Raw genomic sequence first — 25,559 nt, forward strand, 5'->3', positions numbered from 1 at the left:
CTCTTTATCGGAGATCTTTTATCCAACTGCCTATGAGTGAAGTGGGGGTGAGGGGCCAGGACAGAGTAGATAGTGTGGGTGAGGATAAAATGTGGCCTAAGGTACCAGAAAGCAATTTTTATTCTGGTGGTCCTCTGCCACAAATAAAATCAAGGATAGCCGGTACTCAGGGGGACTATGGTTTTCCGGAATGGACCAGGGCTAGAGTGCAAATGGTGTGGTCAACATGTTTCTCGCTTCTAGTACAATGACTGCGATTCTTCAGGACCTAGTAAAAAACTACATTCTACAAAACATGACCTAATGATTAGTATCAGTTTAAATACAGCACATAAGTTGTACTACCTGTATGACACTGCTCCTACCTAAAAAGTGAAGATAAAGGAGAACATTACCACAGGTAAGTAACAACATGTGACCCTGTAGTGACCGTGAACACACTGTGAAGAAGTGACATACTAGTGCAAATAGTGACTAGTATGTGATTAAAACCAAGTTAAAAAGCTGGTAGCATCAGTATCCATTAGAACTACTACACGCACCTATGGAAACGGTGATACTGTTACTCACCTAAGGGTTAGAGTTATAGGGTGTCAACAGTACCCGGTGGAACTGACATCAAGGGAGAAGCCATAACCTTTCAGGCTGGGAAGAAAAGGACAAAAGTGGGATGGTATTGAGAGGTAAACTCAAATGTAGGGCGCATATGTATCCTGCTGCCTCGGTGCAGGCGTTCTGTCTAGGGGTAGAAAGCCAAATGGTGGAAAATTGGCTAAGTAGTATGTGTTTGAGGCACTACACGGCACTACGTGAGAGTAATCTAAATATCCTCTATCCAGCCAGTGGTAACCAGTTGGTAGATAGTGGACTGGGCTAGGTTGGTATCTAACAATGGGGAGACGCTCCCATTGTAGTTGTATTATAAAGATATTGCAAAGATAGCGTCACAGTGAGTACTGGTCAAAAACGGATATTAATTCCTGGTAGCTGTAAAAGCGCACAATGCAAAACTACTGAAACCCTATACAAGGAGTTCTTCAGCTGGCTAAACACGCTGAACGAATACCTCCACTTCACCATAACGGCGTCTGCATCCAAAATTGCCTTCTTGGATCTCACCGTTAGACTGGAGGGGGGCAAAATTGATACAACTATGTATCGCAAACCAACAGGCCGCAACAGTTTGCTCTACTTTACCAGCCACCACCCTAAGGCCTTGAGACTGAACCTGCCTTTCGGACAATTTCTGCGGGTCAGGCGCAATTGCTCCCACCTGTCAGATTACAAAACCGAGTCTTCCTTACTATCCAGAAACCTGAGGGATAGAGGGTACCCCACTAGAGAGATTTCTAGGGCACGCAAACGTGCAAAAAATAACCATAGGGGGGCCCTACTTGAATACAAGACCCGGACGACACAGGAGTCAGATCTTCTTACTTGTGTCACCACCTTTTCGCCAGTTTCCAACGAAATCAAAAAGATAATCAAACGACACTGGCAAATTCTGAACACGGGCAATCTCAGTTTTACACCACCCAGATTTGCCTTCAAAAGGTCAAGGAATATTAAGGATATTCTGGTGCATACCAGACCGAGGAAGGCAGAGCCACCTAAACAAACCACCCTGTGGCAATTACCGCCTGTACGTGGGCATTATCAGTGCGGCTCCTGCAGTGTGTGCCCCTTCACCAGCACATACAAAACTATCCCCCTGACGGACACTTTCCGCTGGGAACTGCGTGGCCATACCAATTGCAACACTTCTAACTGTATCTACTTGTTGAGATGCCCATGCGGTCTGCAGGCATGACCTCCCGCCCTGTGAAAATCCGCATCACTGAACATAGAAGCAACTTCCGTTGTAAGAAAACAAACACCAAGATGTGCAGGCACTACCTAGAACAGAACCACACGGCTGACTCATTGTCCTGGTTAGTCCTTGAATCCTCCCAAGACAAATCCAAGCACAGTCTTTTTCTTAAGGAACAGAGGTGGATACATCGCTTATCCACCGACAGCCAGGGATTGAATGAGGATATACCGTGGAGTGCTCTGTGAACACATCTCTTCCAAAACATCCCTGATCCACCCAGCGAACTATGCTAAGTTCAGTATATACCCGCTGTCTTGGTCGTACAACAGTTATCATGGCCATTACACATACCTTGGCGTACCACACTTTATAAGGCTAATCACTACCCACCTATCACTGAGCGACACCGCCATTTTAGTGACATTACCCTGAATGTGTTCACTAATTTGTATACACTACCCTCCACTCCATCATGGCCGACCGATTCGCGAGGGAAACCACATGATCTACGGGCGGATCCTACTTCCTGTTTGGGATCAGTGTATACCTGCTGTCTTGGTCGTACAACAGTTATCATGGCCATTACACATACCTTGGCGTACCACACTTTATAAGGCTAATCACTACCCACCTATCACTGAGCGACACCGCCATTCTAGTGACATTACCCTGAATGTGTTCACTAATTTTTATACACTACCCTCCACTCCATCATGGCCGCCCGATTCGCGAGGGAAACCACATGATCTACGGGCGGGTCCTACTTCCTGTTTGGGATCCTGTGGAACACACCCTGGGTGCTATTTAATGAGGAGGAACACGACCGGCTTTCCACTATCCGGACCCGGTGAGATGGGTAGGCTTGACTGGCCCTGACACGAGCAGTAGAAAGTAAGTGTACCGCCTTCTAAACCAACAGAGATTTCCAACCCTTATGACTAAAACCTCTTTACCGCACTGCAGGGTCCTATTGCCTGACTATTTTCTAACTATTTTCCTGTTATTCTAATAGCGGCCCTGGGAGGAATAAACAGCAGTTTTGCATTGTGCGCTTTTACAGCTACCAGGAATTAATATACGTTTTTGACCAGTACTCACTGTGACGCTATCTTTGCAATATCTTTATAATACAACTACAATGGGAGCGTCTCCCCATTGTTAGATACCAACCCAGCCCAGTCCACTATCTACCAACTGGTTACCACTGGCTGGATAGAGGATATTTAGATTACTCTCACGTAGTGCCGTGTAGTGCCTCAAACACATACTACTTAGCCAATTTTCCACCATTTGGCTTTCTACCCCTAGACAGAATGCCTGCACCGAGGCAGCAGGATACATATGCGCCCTACATTTGAGTTTACCTCTCAATACCATCCCACTTTTGTCCTTTTCTTCCCAGCCTGAAAGGTTATGGCTTCTCCCTTGATGTCAGTTCCACCGGGTACTGTTGACACCCTATAACTCTAACCCTTAGGTGAGTAACAGTATCACCGTTTCCATAGGTGCGTGTAGTAGTTCTAATGGATACTGATGCTACCAGCTTTTTAACTTGGTTTTAATCACATACTAGTCACTATTTGCACTAGTATGTCACTTCTTCACAGTGTGTTCACGGTCACTACAGGGTCACATGTTGTTACTTACCTGTGGTAATGTTCTCCTTTATCTTCACTTTTTAGGTAGGAGCAGTGTCATACAGGTAGTACAACTTATGTGCTGTATTTAAACTGATACTAATCATTAGGTCATGTTTTGTAGATTGTAGTTTTTTACTAGGTCCTGAAGAATCGCAGTCATTGTATTTGAAGCGAGAAACATGTTGACCACACCATTTGCACTCTAGCCCTGGTCCATTCCGGGAAACCATAGTCCCCCTGAGTACCGGCTATCCTTGATTTTATTTGTGGCAGAGGACCACCAGAATAAAAATTGCTTTCCGGTACCTTAGGCCACATTTTATCCTCACCCACACTATCTACTCTGTCCTGGCCCCTCACCCCAACTTCACTCATAGGCGGTTGGATAAAAGATCTCCGATAAAGAGCCCCTCTTAGAGGTGAGCCCGTTGGGCATTGCACCGCCTGCCCGACGAGGAGCATTGCCGATGATGAAGCATGACACTCGCAAGGGTGTGTGAGGCCATTATATCCAACTAATTGGATACCCTGGGGTTGTCCTCCATTGAGCACTAACCCTTTTTCCCTAGTGATCTTTTCCTCTTTCCTGTCCTAAGGAACAGCCCATTCATCTCTTTTTGTTGCTTTCATATCTGGGGCTACGACTGTGGCCGGACCTTCCATTCTCTTGTGAATGGTAATTAATGCCCTACTGGATCACAATTGATCCTTGTCTTCCCCTACCTTTTGTCATATAGCTTCAGCGGATTCTCTGAGAAATGCGGTGCGCTTCTCGGGCGCCATCTTTGCGGCTTTCCTCGGTGGCTTGCTTGAGCAACCTGGATTGGAGAGAAAGTGGCTGCATAACGGAGCAATCAGCCACGTTAGCATCGTGAGCAGCATCATGTGGAGGAAGCCTTGTGATTTGCCTTGTGATCTGCTGCGCTCCTCGATGCCATCTCAGCACTTTAAAACCTAAAACGGAACTCCTCCCTCCTGTTATTACCTTCTGCTCATTTTCAGTTCCTATTGCTGGGCCTCGTCTGAAGAATAATGGTGCCATGCTGGGGTGACACTACACGTCTTGGTGAGTCTATTAAGTACATTATGCAACTGGAGCAGTGTCGGCCTTTTCAGTATCCAGCTGGGAGACTTCCGTATGGAGTTTATTTTCTCACATAGAACCCGCACTGCCTGCACCGACAGTCCGCCACTGGTCCCGGGGGACTTCAGCCCCCAGAAACCAACACGCCAGGAGGTGCCAACAAGTCTTTCTCGTGCCCGGAGGCTCATATAGCACCGTGGGGCTCTCGCTGAATGGGAGCCCATACTGCCTGCACTGAAAGCCCGCCACAGGTCCTGAGGGACTTCAGACCCCAGAAGCCAATGCACTGGGAGGCGCCAATGAGTCTTTCTTCCACCCAAATGTGCATATAGCACCCGTCTGTGCCCGTCAGCAGCAGGAGGCAGCACTGTAGTTCTGGATCAATTTAGTGGTGTTTTCAGATTTGGTCATGGGGAAAAGGAAACAACCGAGTTATGCCCTTGCAAAATCACCTCTAAAGTTGCTTCAGTCCATCATGAATTTTATAATAGGGGCTATCGAGTGGAAACTCTTAAGTGTGCTAGGAAACCCTAACTACTTGTACTGAGAGTGGCATCAAACCTCCTAACACAAGTATATTCTCCTCAAATGCAGACCAGCTGCTGGGTTTGTGGCCCACAGGTTCAGATAATGAGAAAAAGAATGAGTCTGACCAAACTGTACCATCATTTCATCAGGCACTTTGAATCCCATCCCCCCATCTTATAGACCCAAATCTCCAAAATACACTCTGCTAAGGCCAATACGACATCAGGTGATGGGAAAATGAAGGTTACAAAAAAAGGCATCTGTGCTAAAACTGGGCCAAAGCTCAAAGACCCAGAGAGACTTGAGCAATATGAAGCTCTCTGTATCACTGGACTCCCCGGACTGCCTGGACTGCTCTTCATTAGCGACTTCAGTGCAAGCACTGATAGACCTTATTAAATCCTCTGTGTGTAGTCTTACAGATCGACTTAAAGCTGTTTAATGTGCTGTGTTAACTTGTGCAGAAAGACTGGGTTCAGCGAATCTGTGCTCTGGGAATGGGAGGGAAAGGCCAATTGACTACGGCATTCCTGATGGTACTGGCCCTTAGAACATTATTAACCCCACCAGTACAGCAACCTGTTATAGGGAATTGTGAGATGCCCCTTTAACCACTCCAACTCTTTTACCAAATGTTAATTACAGTGCCCCAGACACAACTTGCTTCTGTTGCGGATGCAGCAAAGGCTCACAATAGAGAAATATCACCAGTCTCCAAGTATAATTTTCACGTGGGGAGAACCACCTTTATACACTCACGGTCTGTCATTGATCGAATAGACCTCCCTCCTGATGTTACTCCGTATGTGGTCATTTTGGAAAATGTTCTGCCCATAGAGTCTTCACAGCCTGAATCATGGGACTCACTGGGAAATAAATCTCTCAACTGGATAAATTCTAAAGTGGGTATGGGGTGAGCGCTTTTTGCAGATTTCAAGATGGCCAGACAGGTTGGGTGGGTCAGAAGGGGGTACTGAAGTGTTCCAGGCTGACTGTGTGGTGCTCTCTTTCAAACCCCCAGGGCTGGTAAATGATATACTGGGCCGGTCAAAGTCAATTCCCCAACCCAAAACTAAATTATAGTTTTCCCACATAGTTTCTATTATACGCCCCCTAGACAACCCGTCATTCAACCAAATTCTTTGACACAAATCCAATGTACACTGCAACAACCACCCACAAACTCAAACTATGTGAATCCCCTTCTGTATTCCATTAAAACCTCTAATAGGTTTGATCTCTCCAGCCTTACTGGGGTAGATTGATTAAGGACGAACCATTGGTGGGAATCATATTGCAAAATCCCTCTCCGACAATTCTGACTCCTGTCAATAATATACAGTTAGAGACGGTTTTAAAGTCCAAACGACTGTGGAACAATCCCCGTTAATGAAGGAGATAATTGTGGACTATATGTCCCCAGGTTTAAATAACATCACAGTTTTATGCTGGAACCTAGCGGGAATGCGTAGTAAGATTAACTCTCCAGATTGGCTTGAATTTACTGCTAATTTTACTATTGTTTGTTTACAAGAAACTTGGGTTGTTGAACCATATCACCTTAATGGGTTTAAAACTTGTAATTCTCCTACTATTCCATCAAGGCATGACAGACCCAAAGGTGGTCTTTGCATCTATGTGTCAAATAAATCACACTCCTCTACTGTTAATTTTGTCACCTAGCACTTTCTACCAAATCGTTATTATTAACTTTTCTGAATCCTCTGAGCTGATCTTAGTTAATTTTTACAATAATTCTTGTGACTCAGACATACTGGTCATTTTAGCCTTACTTGATACCGATATGAAATCCATTTTTTGAAGGGGATTGGGGATAAAGTTCTAATTTGGGTGGGGGATTTTAACATTCAACTTTGTAAACTGTCATCTAACAGTACTGACATGTGTGATTGGTTTTGTGGTCTTTTTTGTTTTCATGTAGATTTAAAGGGTGAATGAATTCCCAAATCTTGTCATGAACATCATGTATCAAGTAAAGGTTGAATGCTCATTTGCGTTGGTCTTATCTCCTTTATTTAAAAACATATGCAGAGACAAAGAAACAGCCGACACATGTTTCGCCCAAGGGCCAGTAGGCCAGGGCTTTCTCAAGGCTTATTAAGATCAGGAAGTGATAAAGGTAGAAGATTTTGGCATATCATAGGGTGGTAAACGGAGAGAAAGAAGTCAGAAGGTAAGTCAGACATAGGTGAGAAGGGGGAGAGAGGGAAGGGAGTAAATGTAGAGAATTTGTGAGTAAAAAGCAGGAGCAAGGTTAGAGGAATTACACGTTGGCACCCAAAAATAACACATTGTGTATGAGGATAAGGTTAAAACAGGGCGAAAGGTACATGCAAATGAAAATGATTAGATCATATCAACATGAGTCACAAGTGAGCAATCCGAAAACACATGAACAAGACGAAGAACGAAAAATTGAAAGACCCTTCAGGTGGGTACATGCACACAGGGAAACAAAACCACATTTAAGTCATGTCCAGTTTTGTCACAAGTGAAGAGAAACAAATTCAAGTCAGGTCCAGTTATATCAAAAAGGTGGCCAAATTAATCAAACAAACACAAATTACAAATAATACTTAGGTAAGTATGTGGGGGCAAGGAGACATGTGTGTACATAATGGTAACTAAATACCATGTTAAGCATGTGCATATTTTTTACATATTTTTAACAAATTAGCAGCATGGTGCCATGCATGAATAATTCTGAAGACGGCTGAAATGCCAGAAACCGGTCCTACCTGAAGACGGCTGAAATGCCAGAAACCGGTCCTAGGAAGCTTGTTTCCGGTCCAGGGAAGGCATGGCTTGGCAGTTTGGGCTGGACTGTTCCCATGAGGCACAGGGTCAGACTGATTTGCATATGGCCATGTCTGAACTGGGGTGGCAGAGTGGGCTAAAGAACGGTGATGGATCAAACCCAGATCTGTTGACTGGGTGTGAGTGTTTGATTGGTTCTGATGCTCCATCCATCACCACCCCCTCTTGTACCGCTTTGTCCGCCATAAGTTGGCAGGGTATGCTCAGACGTGAGTCCCTTGCTCACTTTGCCACTGGATTCAAGCAAGCCTGGCTGAAGACGGCTGAAATGCCAGAAACCGGTCCTAGGAAGCTTGTTTCCGGTCCAGGGAAGGCATGGCTTGGCAGTTCGGGCTGGACTGTTCCCATGAGGCACGGGGTCAGACTGATTTGCATATGGCCATGTCTGAACTGGGGTGGCAGAGTGGGCTAAAGAACGGTGATGGATCAAACCCAGATCTGTTGACTGGGTGTGAGTGTTTGATTGGTTCTGATGCTCCGTCCATCACCACCCCCTTTTGTACCGCTTTGTCCGCCATAAGTTGGCAGGGTATGCTCAGACGTGAGTCCCTTGCTCACTTTGCCACTGGATTCAAGCAAGCCTGGCTGAAGACGGCTGAAATGCCAGAAACCGGTCCTAGGAAGCTTGTTTCCGGTCCAGGGAAGGCATGGCTTGGCAGTTCGGGCTGGACTGTTCCCATGAGGCACAGGGTCAGACTGATTTGCATATGGCCATGTCTTAACTGGGGTGGCAGAGTGGGCTAAAGAACGGTGATGGATCAAACCCAGATCTGTTGACTGGGTGTGAGTGTTTGATTGGTTCTGATGCTCCGTCCATCACCACCCCCTTTTGTACCGCATGCATGAATAATTCAGCATAGAGAAACTGTTTCCAAAAGTCATTGCACAAAATGCGAGAAATGCATTGACATAGTGTAGGGCGTGCAAGACAAAAATGACAAGTAGCAAAAATAATCCTTTTTACTGTATCTGTTTTTCACAGTAACAAGTTGAGATCAACTTACCAGAAATGACTCTGTAAGTCGGTTGTGTTAATATCTGTGAAATTGGAAGATCACTGTGTGAGCAAAAAAGGGGCTCAAGGATAGCCAAGCACCAATGATGGTTGAATAGAGCACAAACGTATAAGCAGTGAAAAGGGGCGTCACCTATGAGAAATGCACACAGGGAGCAGTAATGGGGTAAGTTGTGGGAGAAAAAGTGCTAAAAGGGTAACCAAGGTGCCGTAGCCGGTCCGCTATAGTAGACATAAAAGAGCCTGGTTGAGTCAGCTTTTATTATACCTTTATTGAAATCTTTGAATTTTAAACAATGCAAGCCAGCATTTTTACATTTGCAACTCCTTCGAAATCTTTATATATGCGTTGTACTTGCAAGGTTTCTTAGGGCAACTCAAAGGAGAAGAAAGTCTCTACCTGCGGTATGCTAAAGTGTGTTCTGTATTTCATTGTGTTTGTTTTATTGTACCATATCTGTTTTTGTAATAAATTGCTGTTCTTTTATGTACTCTTTTATGATACACCTTGTGTGAATCGAATAAAGATGAATTGAATTGAATTAACTCTGGGCAACAAAAATTATTAGGTTTTTCTAATCCTACTAATCCTATTCAAGTAACTTCATGAAATAAAAGGGTACTTATGCTAAGCCATGTGTTGTTGCTATTATGCAGGCCACATAACAAGTCACTGAAAATATATGCGTATTGATATGAACTGCAAAAGACATAGCTACAAAGAAATGTCATGCTTGCGTATATTTGTATCCCGTCATTGTTTTACAAAAATATAGTATAATGTCAATTTATTTGGCATGCTGGTGGGTGTGAAGGTTGGTTTAGTGGGAAGACAATTAAATATATATATTTTAAGGGTTCACGTTCAGTAGCTCATTTTTAATTTGTGCATCTGATTATTAAATATGCCAATTTTTTTAAATACTGTTGGAGAAAATTAAATGAGTATATGCTTTTTCTCTAAAATTGTTAAATATATGTTTTAATATTTGAGATAATTAATAATTTGAATTATACATTGCTGTGTTTATTGTGTTTGATTCATTATGAGAAACATGTAATTTGTTTGTTTTGCTGGTTTATTTGGTGTTTGGCAAAATAGATTTAGATTCTATTGATAACATTGGAAACATTTCTAACTAAAAGATTTGTTCATTTATTGCTAATTTCTAAAAAATAATTGCTATTTGTTATAATTAATTTTTAATTTTGTGAATAAGAATTTTTGTTTACATTTCTTCATCTGCATTTTAATCACTTACATTATTGTAATGCAATGGTTTTGTTTTTAGTGTTATTTTCTTCACCTTTTTTAAAGAGATATATTTATAATTTATAGATTGCATGTATTTTTTATTATTTTGGATTGGAAATAGTAAATGTGATTTCTTTAGTGGTTAAACCTTTTGCACTGAACCCTGTGAGTTCAAACCACAAAGACCAACAATGTGACTACTGTTGCTTACTTTAGAGTGGGAAAAGTAAATCTGATTCCACTAAAGCCCAACACTTTCCCTAGTGTTGCGTATGTCAAAGTAGAATAGTAAACCTGACCTCTTAAAAATCCAATGTTTTCCACACTGTTGTTTAGGTTGGAGTTGTAGTAATACATTTGACCCCACCAACAATTGTAACAATATATTTATTGATACACTCAGAATTAAAACAGCTTTTACATCACAATAAATGAAGATTATTGAAATTCCTCAAGGACCTTAAAAACTTCTCAGTTATACAGCTACATCACAACAGGTCAACAGTATAATTCCTCCTATAAATCCGAATTTTTTTGGAACAAAGGCTTTAACAATTTATGACACAACCTTAAAAATGCAGGACAATCTATTAAAACATGTGTGCTTGTAAAGTTTTGCATTTTGCCACAAATACAAGTTCCCCCCATTTCTTTAAATAATACAGCTATGCACTGTACCACCAAATTGACCCCTCCAAAGTCCAGTACTTTCTCAATTGTTGCTTATGTTGGAGAGGTAATAGTACATCTGACTCCTCTAAAGTCCACCACTTTCCCTACTGTTGCTGTTGTTGAAGTTGTAATAGTAAATCTGACCCCTCAAAAGTAAAATATTTTCCCTACTTTTTTCAGGTTTTCGCTGAGTAGTAAATTTTATTTTCCTTGATACATATATGTTTATAACTTTTGGTGCATGTGGTTATATTGGTGTGTTTGTTTTCCATTGTTTTTTAAATGTATAATAAATGGAGTTCAGAATTTAAATTATTATTTATGTATTTGCAAGTCCATAGAACATGAATAACAGTCTTCCTGTGAGCCACATAGGTGTAAAGAAAGATATTTCTAAGAGTTTTCTAAAAGGTTAAAACTAGCAGAGACTGTTTTTGAAATATGATTTCGGAAGTAGACTTTGGTGTCTAATATGACACCAAGCTTCTTTCCAGATAGAACTGGTGAAGGTGGAAAAAGAAGCTCTTCAGGCCACCATGAAGTATTTCACATGTTAATATCTCCATGATCCAGTATTTCTGTGTTTGATTAGTTCAGCCTGAGAGAACTGGAAATCAGTCAGCTGGCTGCAGTGTACACACATTTTTTTAATCTCATCCAAAGTTGAGCTAGGTCGCCATCCAATTTGAAAATGAGTTGGGTGTCATTTTTCTCTGAAAAAAGAAATGAAGCAAAAAGAACAAATAATGCTGGAAAGGGAAGTGGCATACAAATTCAAAAATGTGGGCTTATGGTGGAACCCTGCAAAACGCTGCATGCAATCTTGAGTTGAAAGGCGGCACATACACTGCTTGCATGTAGTCAGATAGAAAATAAGCAAACTACTCTGAGGCACAAACTCCCCAACCTATCTCAGAAAGGTGGGAAAGGAGAATCCAGTGAGAGACTACGTTGAAGACCACAGACACATTCTGTAATTAGGAAAGCTGCCTTGTCTGTGTCAAGGCATATACACAGATTGTCCAAAATGCCAGTAAATGCTGACTAGCTGAAACCTTGTCTGGACAGGATTGATGAAGATGAAAGAAATCGAGTTTTACAAAATGGCAGAAAGCAGAATTTTATATACATTTCCAGGACCTTGGAAAGACCAGGAAGACATGAAATTGACCTGTAATGGCACAAATAGTATTTGTTTCGTGTTTTTTTAAAACAAAACAGAAAGGACTATGGCTTCTTTCCACTCCACAAGTAACTCACCCTGCTGCTAAAGAGAGTTTAAACAGTTGTGCAACAACCAAAGTGAGAATCAGAGCCCATAGTCTTAGATACTGGGAGGACAGGAATCAAGAGGGGAGCAGGAGGTAAATGAATAAATCCTAGAAAGACGCTATTCAAACCCAATGAGAGAGAAGGAGTCCAGAACAGTTGTTGTTGCTTGTAGTCTATTGCTGGAAATGTACACCACAAGAAAGTAGGATGGTGCATTATCTTTTTAAGTTGTCAGTATTTTGATGATTTTCTCATGACAAAAGAAGGGTAGGTCATTGCATAGAGATTGGAATGGGCTTAAGGAGGGGCAGAAAATAAGTGGGGAGGGGAGTTTCTCAATCTTGAAAACATCCTTGGGGGCATATTATCAAGGACGGCGTTAAAATTATCGCCGCTTTAGCGGCAGGAAACTGCTGCTAAAAGCGGCGATAATGGGCTTGATAATATGCCGCAGTGAATTCCCATAGAAGCCCATGTTCTGGTGTGAACATGGGCTTCTATTGGAATTTTCCAGGGCATATTATCAAGCCCATTATCGCCACTTTAGCGGCAGTTTCCTGCCGCTAAAGCGGCGATACTTTTAACGCAGTCCTTGATAATATGCCCCTTAGTTTTTTCAAGTGAAGTCTTTTTTCTCACCAAACATTTGATTTTACCAAGACAATTTGTTTGTATTTAAGCAGAGCTAGGAAGTACAAAGTTTTATCTTGGGATAGATAATGGGATCTCCACTTACTTTCACAGCCCTCGTACCATTGCCTGTCTTTTCAGGGCCTGCATAAACCAATGTGAAGAGGGTTTTGATCATCCTTGTTTTCATGCTCTCATGTAAATAAAAGAGTTAAGTGAATAAATGTGCCAGTTTTTTAATGCTGAGCCAAGTGTATGGATGAGATAGCTGGTTAAGGCTGAGATACTGTCTTAAAGGTCCTTTGAGATTGTGGATTAGTTCTTCTAGGAGCTAGATTCAAAGGATTTGGCTGACCAACATTTCCAACTTATTTACATTTATTACATAAACCAAGCATAATAATATTTTATACCTTGCTGCTTAGAAAAATTGTTTATTCATTTATTTATGTGCTTGTTTATTTATTCCATTTATAAAGCACATGGTTAAGCCCACTGGTGTGTTTCCATGCTGAAATTCTGACCCCAAGCGGACAGGAAAAAGGGGAGCGGAGAAACTCGGAACAGAAAATGACCAAGACAGTCAGAGACAGCAGAACTAAGCAGTTCCTGTTGGAGCACTGAAAAGCCAGGTTTTGAGTCCCTTGCGGAAAGTCCTTTCCATAGGTTCTGCTCTCAGATTTGGTGGAAAAGAGTTTCAAGTTTTGGCAGCTAGATAGCTGAAGGACCGGGCTTCCAGTCAGGCCCTCTACACTTGTGGCACTCATGCAAGGTTAGACCTGGCGGGTCCTATGTTCCATGAAGGTGTTATCATATATCGTAGATATCTAGGGTCTTTGTCTATCAGGATTCTGTGGCAGTAACACATGCCCTTATAAAAAATCATTTTCTCCACTGGAAGCCAGTATAGAGTAGTCATAGACTTTGAGGTGGATGTTCTTCTGGGAAGATTTAGGACCACACAGGTAGCCACATTTTGATTGCATTGGATTTTTGTCAGACTCCCTTTGGTGGCCCCAATATAGAGGATATTGCAATAGTAATTTGAGACATTACTAGGGTGTGTACAAAGTGTTTCCCTGGCCGTTATTGGTAGTAGGCCTAGGAGTTTCCTCAGGACCTGAAGAGTCCTAAAGTACTTACCTTACCAGCTACACTTTTTACTTGACTCTTGAACGAGAGTTTGGGGGTCAAACCAAACACCCATGTTTTTAGTTTTAGCTTTCGGGGTGGGGGTTTGGCCCAGGACTTCAGGCCACCAAGCTGATGACCAAATAGAAGGTGCTTTGCCTACTATCATTACCTCTGTTTTGTTGCCATTAAGTTTAAGGGAGTTGTTGGTCATCCAGGAGTCTAATTATTTTATTTATTACATTTCAAAAATATTATCAAAGTGGTGCATTATTTTGACTTCCGTGGCCAGATTTACCAGTTTCTCACGCAGCACAGTGCAGCAGCTGCAAATGCTTTTGAGAAGGAAAGAGTAGGAGATCTCCATATTTGCAGAAATACAGCATTCTCTTCCCTTCTCCCTAACACTGGCGCAGAAATGTGTGGCCGTGCACCCCAGGAACACCTTCGCACCATAGTGCAAGGGTGTCTCCATGAGTTTAGCATAGGTTTTGTACTGTAAGGATAGCCTTCCGGTAAAAAATTCTCTGCTTAGACCAACTTTGAACATTTTCCAACTGTGTATGTGTGCTGTGCAGTGTAGTGAACATGCACAGTCGAAAAATAAAGAATAAAGAAAGCATTCCTCCTTCATAGCGCTTATCAGAAGTGGGCACTATTTTTTTACGCTAAATCTTGTCTACTTTTTTAAGTAAACAGTGTTAAGCGTCAGAAACTTTGGGTTGCTGCAAGGGAATTCCCATGTACCACCCACGGTACGCTCCCTTGGCGCTAAATATTACAATGCAGCAACATGCACTGCTTTTCATTACTTTCTAGTGATTTTCCAGTGTAAAACAGGTAACAAAAAATGTTAGAGTGTTTTGCTTCACTGACGCAAACACGCCGTTAAATCTTAGTAACTAGACCCCCAGGTGGCATGTGCGAAGACGCATGATTATTTCCTGAAACCCTCTTTAAGCACAGTGCCACCTCTTTCCTGTGGCGGGAATGCATATAGCATTCACGGTCCATGAACATGTTCGCCCTTCTGACTCATAAAGCTCCTGAACTTCCAAACTCCTCCAATCCTTCCATAACACAGCTCTGCAAATATTGCATCACGTTTAAGACCACTCAGAGGTAAGTTTTAAGTTGACGCACTTCTGGAGTGCCTGTGTCAGATGCGCACAGACACACTTTATGCAAAATTCCTTGGATTACTGGCAAATGCTCTTACATTGGTAACTACATTCTCATTTGTTTTTCATCTAAAGGGAATATGGCTTGTGCAAAGTGTGCACCTCACAAAAAGTGTAATATGCAGAAGGATAACACCATGACATTTCATAGGAAACCAAATTTTATTTTATAACAAATTATTGACAGCAGATAACCAGCTATAGACCTGAATTTTTTTTGTATGTAACACTCTGTTCCCACTGTTTTTATAGAGACAAGTGACCTAATTAAAATATAAAAATTGCCATGAAATGACGTGATGCCTTTCACTGTCGCTTCAAAAGAAAGATTGCACCATTAAATGTGTTGGCAGGATCTTGACTAATAGCCTGCGCTGTGCTCACTGTTCATGAGGCCGACAACGATGTATAGGATATCGTTCCTTTCCACCCAAAATACATATGTTCAATCATTCACTACTTTTTGTATTTTCGAAAGAATTTGTTTTAACTAATCAAAAATAGACTTCATAAAAAACTCAGAATATTACAGGGAAATTCTCATTAAATATCAATGCAGTGCAAGAAGAAAACATAATTTTAATAAGCATCTTATCTGTCGCAGGCCAGAACAGTCTTCAATATAAAAGTATAACAATCACTCAATTGTATAGGATGGGATTGCAATACTTTTCGCAGGCTGGAATGACTTTTTGCGTAAACTGATTTCACAATTGAACTAAGGTCCGGATCGACCCATTCATAAAATTATATCAAACAAATCCTGCATGCAGCCATCAATGTTTCTTTCTTTCCAACCCTGCCACGAGCACTATTTACGTTCAGGGAAATTACTGCGAGTGGGAAAAGAGGAGTTTATGGCAATCCAATAGTCCCTTTAAATTACCGGAGGCAATCCTTTCAAACAGCCTGCTTCATCATCATTTACAGCTTGTGGCTACCACATCTCTCTAGTAAACTAGCTGATATTTCTGCTGATACCTTAGTCTTTCTTGGCAAGCACATTTGATAGGCTGTCTTTGAGGTAGTGCATGCTTCTCTTTTTTATTTCACAATGAAATGTTTTGCTTTTGTAGGAAGAGAAAGTTACGCGGGGCTAAAATGTCAGCTACATGCTAATACTACCAATACATGTTGACACTTGGAAGCGGATATAGAAGCGTTGTATCAAAATGTCACTCGCTCACAAACCTTTGGTGCTAGCGCGTTATTTTTTTTTTTAATATTGACTGTTTCTTGGTAATTGAAAAACTACACATTTGCTGTCAACTGTGTGTGAATGAATGCTATTCTAGATTACTGAATAAGTGTGAGAGTTACCAGCAAATAAATACATATTTCAGCATTCGACATGATTTAGGCATGGTTCGTGTATCAATTACCTTGTTATTTACGTGACACAAAACCTCAATTTTTTTGAAAAATAAGCTGCACATGTAGTATAAATTAATAGTGATACCGACAACATGTTTTAACTACATGAACATTGTTTATTTCTCCCCGGATGATCCTCGAGGGATTGTTCCCTGATTGGAAATGAGACTGTCTTGTGATAAATAGAACTGTGAACAACATTTCGGTATGCAATATATTTTCGTTGATTTATGTTACGTCTTTACTTTAGGTAAAAGGTTGAGGGGTAGATTCACAAGAACGTGTGCTAAACATCTCCAATAAATGTTAACGCAACTTTAAACATCGCAGCCTATCACGGGAAAATAACCCTGTGTCAATGTGGAATTAACAACACAGCGGTACTATGCGATAGTCCGCCGAAAACGCGGCCAATGTCCGCGATACAACCACCTCGACGGAGATAAAAACACAAACCTCAACGTGAAAAAACATGCGATGTGCCCAAACACGATAAGAAAACAGTGACAACCAGCGAGAGGCCAGCAATACCCACGCGTAATGCGGGAAAAAGCACAAGAACAGCATATGGAAAATGCCACTAAAAAACAACATCAACTGTGGAGTATCACGGATGCACCCTGAACGACTGCAGAGAACAACCTGAACCCCACAATCCCCACAGAGGAACACACAGGAATACCGGGCCCGTGAAAGGCCAATGAGGAAGAGGAAGATGGGGTACAGTTGCCAGGAAAACCTGATTATCGCCACGGATGAGCCAGAACACCACCACCAACTGCACGTTACCTCCAACGCGTCATTGGCAACAAAGAGGCTAAGATGGCACACCACATCGGACCATGTGAATGCCGTCTCATGGCAGAGGAGGACAATGGAAGAGCACAAGAGGCCCTGGACTGATGTGAATGGCAAACCAAGCAGAAACTTGCTGTGAACACGAACGCAGCAACGAACCCCAGGGGGGCCAGCAGAATACCAGGAGCTGAATGACATTGAGAATATGGTGGTCACAGTCACCAGTCGGGAGATGGTGACAGGAGTTGGGGATCCGGAAACTGTCCAACATGACCCCACACAACATCAATAGGGTGCGTACCGACCAGGGAGTGGGTGGACGGGGGGAGGTGGGCCCAATGGCACACATGCACAATTAAGCAGAGCACAATGCACACCCACAATGACTCAGGATCTTGTCCCTGATCCCATGGGAACACTTCAGCACACACACAAACACCAAGTAGTCCCACGTGCACCATGTGCCCAAAGGGGCACCCACACAACACATCAACAAGCACACAACCAACACATGCGAAACACAGCAAACATGCATCTACGTCAGCCACACTGACAATGCAAGAGACACCACATGACGAGTAGCATGGCTGCAGTCCAATCACCATGACAATGTACACGGCACGAAACTGATGTGGCTGAGTGCAGACCACAAACGGAAAGGAGCCGGTCACACTCGGACACAACCCCCTGCACAAACAACCCCTGAGTCCAACGCCTCAACGACACCGGCATCCAGGGGATTGCTCTGGAATGGATCATCTCATACCTCTCCGGCAGAACACAGAGAGTACGCCTCCCTCCGTTCCGCTCTGAGGCCACCGAAGTCATCTGCGGCGTCCCGCAAGGATCAACGCTCAGCCCCACTCTCTTCAACATCTACATGAAACCCCTCGCTGCCATCGCACGCCAACACAACCTCAACATCATTTCCTACGCTGATGACACCCAGCTGATTCTCTCCCTCACCAGAGACCCCGACACCGCCAAAGCCGACCTACACGAAGGGATGAAAGATGTCGCCGAATGGATGAACATCAGCCGCCTGAAGTTGAACACGGACAAGACAGAAGTCCTCATCCTGGGACCGTCGCCCTCCGCATGGGATGACTCCTGGTGGCCCCCGGCCCTGGGCACCGCACCCAAGCCAACGGACCACGCACGCAACTTGGGCGTCATCCTGGACTCCTCCCTATCGATGACCAGACAAGTCAACGCCGTCTCCTCATCTTGCTTCCACAACCTTCGCATGCTCCGCAAGATCTTCAGATGGATCCCGACCGAGACCAGGAAGACTGTCACCCAGGCCCTCGTCACCAGCAGACTAGACTACGGAAACACCCTCTACGCCGGTACAACAGCCAAGCTTCAGAAAAGACTTCAGCGTATCCAGAACGCCTCCGCCCGTCTCATCCAGGACGCCCCCCGACGCAGCCACATCTCGAGCCACCTGAGAGACCTGCACTGGCTCCCTGTCAACATGAGGATCACGTTCAGACTCCTCACCCACGCACACAAATCCCTCCACGACCTGGGCCCAAGGTACCTCAACGCCCGCCTGACCTTCTACACGCCCACCCGACAGCTACGATCCGCGAACCTCGCCCTCGCCGTCGTCCCTCGCATCCAGAGAGCCACCGCCGGAGGAAGATCCTTCTCCTACCTGGCGGCTAAGACATGGAACTCCCTGCCCGTCCACCTGCGGCTGACCCAGGACCACCTCGCCTTCAGGAAACAGCTCAAGACCTGGCTGTTCGAGCAGTAGCAGACCCCCTCCCCCAAGCGCCTTGAGACCCTTCCGGGTGAGTAGTGCGCGATACAAATTCCTTGATTGATTGATTGATTGATTGATGTCAACGACGCATCTATGGACAAACCATGCCCAAGGGTCACAACTCGACAAAGAGCGCAAGTTAGCCAAGTCTGCAACACCTCAGCACCGTGGAAGAACAGAACTGACAGGCACACCGCATGAAAGGGACGAGTGGAAGACAAATCGGAGCCGCAGGAGCTAATCAACCACCATGCAGAATACACACATAAGTATAAGTGCGCCTCGATATTCACAAAATCCCAGTACAAACAACAACACCTCCACAATGGAACACAGGACACAACTGGTGCTCGCAAATGTGCACAACATGGCAAATTACATCTGGCAGAGCAGGAAACTGTAATGCAAAACAAAAGACCTGGTAATATCAGAGCACTTTTTTGATTACATGGGATTAATAGAAGGGTAATGTGAACATCTATTACACCATCAACAGTAGTTCTTATCATGAACTATCAACAAAATCCCTTGTGCCAAAGAACCTAATATTTAGAAATTACAAGAATTGAAAAAAGCAACCAACCATGTGAAAAATATTCCACCAAGAACATAAACAGGAAAAAGGTGTGAAAAATGAGAAAGCATCTCACGTGCGCAACACCAGAGGAGCTGCTGGCAGGTTCTCGCCAGTTTGCTCACAAGTTTCTCATCATCGATGTCTTTCTCATATAAATAATGATGTGAAAAAAATAATGTGAAAAAAAAAACCCGGGAAGTTTGTTTAGGCAGCCCAAAACCAAAACAAGGAAGGAAAAAGGAAAGACCCGTGTAGTCTTACAGGTAAAATTAGGTCTGACCCACGTGTATAGTTCCAATTATTTTATTCCGCTCTATGAGTCATCCCAAGGTTAAAACCACGGTCATGTTATGTAACCACATTTAAGAATGGCCAACATGTTTCATTGCCTACTCATCTTTGCGGCAAATTCATCAGGGCGTCAAGGAACTGCAATCGCTTCCCTGGATTTTATCTATTTGAAAACAAAAATAACTGCACATATGCAGAGAACATAAAACACATGTAAGGTTGGTGAATGCATGAAAAAACCAATTACACCCCACATAAAACACTTAGAGACATATATCCTTACGAGAAGGACAACATCAAGGGTATCAGTGTGGATTACCTAGTGAGAGCCAAGGGCCCGCATACCAGCTCTCAATTGGTTTAGAGGAGCAGTGCAAGTTGCTCTCCTTGTCCTAGTAAAAAGCACATCCGTTGCTTATACCTTCATCTGTTGAAACAAATATGAGGAACAAACAATTCTAGTAAACATTGGGAGGTCCCCAGACCTTGACCTTTATACAAGCGAACTCATAACACTCACAATCAACAGAGAGGGGATAATGTCTATTCAGTGCCACCCTCTCGCGACCCCACCATCACATTCAAATTAGGTAGAGGCAGTGTCCACGAGTGCTAATGTAGTTCACAGGGTCCTTAGGCACCAAGCATACGTCAGCATTTTGATAGCGACCCAGTTCACCAAGGTTTGTGCTGACTAACTGCTAACCCTTCGCAGTATTCAAAATAGACACTGATCCTGATTTATCTACTCTAGAGTAGATAAATCAGGAACAGTGTCTATTTTGCCATATGTATTAGGACCCTGTTAAAAACGTTGAAAAATCTGGGTTTTATTTAATATTGGAACGAGTGACAGAGGAATACTGCGAAGGGTTAGCAGTTAGTGGTGAACTGGGTCGCTATCAAAATGCTGACGTATGCTTGGTGCCTAAGGACCCTGTGAACTACATTAGCACTCGTGGACACTGCCTCTACCTAATTTGAATGTGATGGTGGGGTCGCGAGAGGGTGGCACTGAATAGACATTATCCCCTCTCTGTTGATTGTGAGTGTTATGAGTTCGCTTGTATAAAGGTCAAGGTCTGGGGACCTCCCAATGTTTACTAGAATTGTTTGTTCCTCATATTTGTTTCAACAGATGAAGGTATAAGCAACGCATAAGCAACATATGTGCTTTTTACTAGGACAAGGAGAGCAACTTGCACTGCTCCTCTAAACCAATTGAGAGCTGGTATGCGGGCCCTTGGCTCTCACTAGGTAATCCACACTGATACCCTTGATGTTGTCCTTCTCGTAAGGATATATGTCTCTAAGTGTTTTATGTGGGGTGTAATTGGTTTTTTCATGCATTCACCAACCTTACATGTGTTTTATGTTCTCTGCATATGTGCAGTTATTTTTGTTTTCAAATAGATAAAATCCAGGGAAGCGATTGCAGTTCCTTGACTCCCTGATGAATTTGCCGCAAAGATGAGTAGGCAATGAAACATGTTGGCCATTCTTAAATGTGGTTACATAACATGACCGTGGTTTTAACCTTGGGATGACTCATAGAGCGGAATAAAATAATTGGAACTATACACGTGGGTCAGACCTAATTTTACCTGTAAGACTACACGGGTCTTTCCTTTTTCCTTCCTTGTTTTGGTTTTGGGCTGTCTAAACAAACCTCCCGGGTTTTTTTTTTTCACATTATTTTTTTCACATCATTATTTATATGAGAAAGACATCGATGATGAGAAACTCGTGAGCAAACTGGCGAGAACCTGCCAGCAGCTCCTCTGGTGTTGCGCACGTGAGATGCTTTCTCATTTTTCACACCTTTTTCCTGTTTATGTTCTTGGTGGAATATTTTTCACATGGTTGGTTGCTTTTTTCAATTCTTGTAATTTCTAAATATTAGGTTCTTTGGCACAAGGGATTTTGTTGATAGTTCAAGATAAGAACTACTGTTGATGGTGTAATAGATGTTCACATTACCCTTCTATTAATCCCATGTAATCAAAAAAGTGCTCTGATATTACCACGTATTTTGTTTTGCATTATTGACTGAGTGGAGGGTGGCCTGGTATATTTTCCCTCTTAAACTCCTTTTTTGAATATAGAGCAGGAAACTGTGACATGACAATGTACAAGTACAACCTGTAACCTGCAAATATGTTTTATTCACACATGCTGTGCTTACGGACATTTAGTACTGTCCCATGATTGCCAGGGACGTCCACATTGTCACATGCTCATGAGAAGTAATTGTCAGTGATGGTGTTCCTATGAACCATACCTGCCGCAGCTGCAGTGAGATGTGGGCCACCTGCGCCATCATCCCCATCATCGTCTGGTACTTCTGGAACTGGGATCCATGGGGCATTGGTGCATACACAGATGTTGTGCAACGATCATCTTGCACACAATGTCCGGGCTGTACAGGAGCTTTCCACCTGTGCCGTACAGGCACCTGAAACGTGACTTCAACAAGCCAGATGTGTGTTCAACAATGCCCCTGGTGCGTATGTGGGCCACATTGTACTGCCTCTGGGCAGGTGTGTTCGGGTCTTGGAGGGGTGTCATCATCCAAGGGCAGAGTGCATATCCTTGATCACCTGTGACAGTGCAGGGAGAAAAGAGTCAATACTTGGTTCGGCAGGATGTGATGGCAGGCCCACTATTCCAGTGACACCTGTGCTGGCTGTGTGTGGGGTGAGTGTAAGCCATCCCTCAAGGAGTAGCTGGTGCTTCCAACAACTCCAACAATCATCAGGCACACAGAAATGCAATGTCAGAACAGCAAGGGGGGATGACTTGAGTCGCACAGGGTTAGTGGCCCCAGATGCACAGCAGCCAACACGGGCCTACCGCCACAGGAGGCTGACCTGCTGGAGACTGGGGTAGGGTCATGAGGGCAGAGCAGGGTCTCGTGTGTGTCATAGATGCCTTCCACAGAGTATCATGGGGGAGAATGGGAGGACTAACCCCAGGGCATGATGCAGAGGGCACATGCCAGCTGTGTCTGGTAACATGGCGAAAATGAATGCCACAGACTCATGCCAGACACCAAGTCTGCACTTGCCTGTTGCTGTTGACAACCCCCCAGGCCACAGGCTCAGACACCAACGATGTTCCGCCGGAGGCTGACGGTCACTCACGGCGCACAGGGTTAGTGGCATCATGTGTCGCAGGCTTGCGCTGAACAGGGTTAGTGGCACCACGTGTTGCAGGCTTGCGTTGAACAGGGTTAGTGGCACCCCGTGTCGCAGGCTTTCATTGAACAGGGTTAGTGGCACCATGTGTCGCAGGCCTGCGATATGGAATTATGCCTCACTGATCAAAAGGAGTCTGGTGCTGTGCCGCTCCCACGGACTTTGTGTCCCTGCCATTCAGGACTCAGGACAAAGTTCCACGTGTGGGACCTACTGGTACAAAGAGGACGCCGATGGAGTATGTCAATGAGAAAGGAGTGATGTGGGCCAGCGTCATGGGTGTCAACGATGGTCTGCGAAGGGTGCAGAGGTCACGGGACTGGGGCTTGGAGCTTGCCCCGGCACGTGGTGTGCCCTCTTTGACACAAAATCAGGTACAGCCACACCACGGAACTCACCTGGTCAGACCACTCCATCTTACACTTCACCATCGCCAGACCTCCAAGCACCACCTCCAACCACCACAGTGCCCCCTCCCACAGCTGGACCAAGATCACTCAGCATCAATGGACTGATAGCTTCAGCATCCTCCAGCCCAACATTACCTTTGACCTGAACCAGGCAGAAGAGAACTTCAATGCCTAGATCACTAGTGCCGCCGACCAAGTCGCTCCACAAAACTGGCCAGAATGCACAGATCCACCAAATGAGCCAGTTGGTACAGTCCAGAACTTAGCACATCAAGACACAGATTGAAATGACTAGAAAGAAAATGGTGAACCAGCAGGAAAAGCATGGACCAAACCACCTTTAAGTTGGACCTCAACAACTACCACTGCCGGCTCAAAACCATGAAAAAGGAAGCCCTGAAAAATTGCCAACCAAACCAAGGAACTCTTCACTAACGTCAAAGAGTTCACCTGCTCGTCAGCCACCAACAACTTGATCCCCTCCTCACAGGAACTCTCATATGCCCTCGTTGAACACTTCCACAACAAGATAGCAACCATCTATAGAAGCGTCAATCATTAACCTACCAACCTCCTCAGCATCCCATTGACCACTGCAGTCAACCACTCACTTACCAAATGGGAATAACTCAGTACACTGAACACAAATGCTCTAATGAACTCAATCCACTCAGGAGCACCCACCGCCCCATCCTATCACTCACTTTTCAACCTCAAAAACAAGATCAGCCACCAGCTCACCACCATTTCCAGCACCTCCTATGCCACAGCCACCTTTCCTGATGCCTGGAAACTCGCATAGATCACACCCCTCTCAAGAAATCCTCTGCAGATCCCTGCGAGCTCCAGAACTACTGTACCACCTCACTGCTCCCATTTCCTGCCAAAGCCCTGGAGAAAGCCATCAACCTCCAACTCACTGAACAACTGGAAAGAAACAACCTGCTGGACCCTTCCCATTCAGGATTCAGAGCCAATCACAGCACCAAGGCAGCCGTGATCGCCGCAACAGACGACATCTGTACCCTACTTGACAGAGGAGAATCAGCTGCATTGATCCTTCTCGACCTCTCTGCAGCCTTTGATGCCATCACCCACCACACATTCATTAACCAACTGCACCAGATTGGAATCACAGATGAAGTACTCAAAAGGATGGCATCCTTTGTCACAGTGTGCCCCCAGGGAATCCATCTTCCTCACTTCACCTGTCAACCAAAGCGCATCATCTGCAGTGTCCCTCAAGGCTTATCTTTCAGCCAAACACTCTTCAACATCTATTTTGTCTACCTGGAAGCAGCAGGGGGATGGGGGCGGGAGCAGGAGGGATCGGATTATAAAATAAAACACTTATCATTGCACTCCTAGGAGTGTTTTACCACTCCTCCCCTGCTCTGCAGCCCTGCCCCTCCCCCTATCACAAGCTGCAGCAGCAGGAGGACCAATAAAATGATAATAACGCTATTTTAATTTACTTTTTCCTTTCTTTTGCTGCTTCAAAGCAATGGGGCAGCGCTCCTCCACCTTGAGGATCCGCCACTGATTGTCTCCTATACGGACAACTCCCAGCTCATCTTCTCACTCTCAGCAGACCCCACCACGACAAAGACCAACTTCCACAACTGTTTAAAGAACATCTCAGCCTGGATGAAAAACAAATGCCTGAAGCTCAACACAGACAAAATTAAAGTACTGATCCTCAGAAGACACACCTCCCTCCGGAAGGACTCATGATGACCATCAGATCCCGGACCCACCCCCACTCTGTTTATGCCCATATATATAGCGAGTGTCAAATCTGAGTTGATATATTTTGCAAAATGCCTGCCGCTGGGTACTTGATGCAAAAGACACAAAATTGATGGGCGGAATGCAGAACAAATCAAAACATTCACCCCCAGTCAAGAGATCTGGGTTAAATCCATCATTATTTTGCTCACCATGCCACCCCACTAGACCTGGTAATTAGCAAATCAGTCTTGCCCGTGTGTGTCATGGGAACAGTCCAGCTCGAACTGCCAAGCCTGGTCCTCCCTGGACCGGAAACAAGCATTCTAGGACCGGTTTCGGGGTTTCACCCCT

Source organism: Triturus cristatus, chromosome 6, assembly GCF_964204655.1.
Source record: "Triturus cristatus chromosome 6, aTriCri1.1, whole genome shotgun sequence".
In the NCBI taxonomy this organism is placed as follows: domain Eukaryota; kingdom Metazoa; phylum Chordata; class Amphibia; order Caudata; family Salamandridae; genus Triturus; species Triturus cristatus.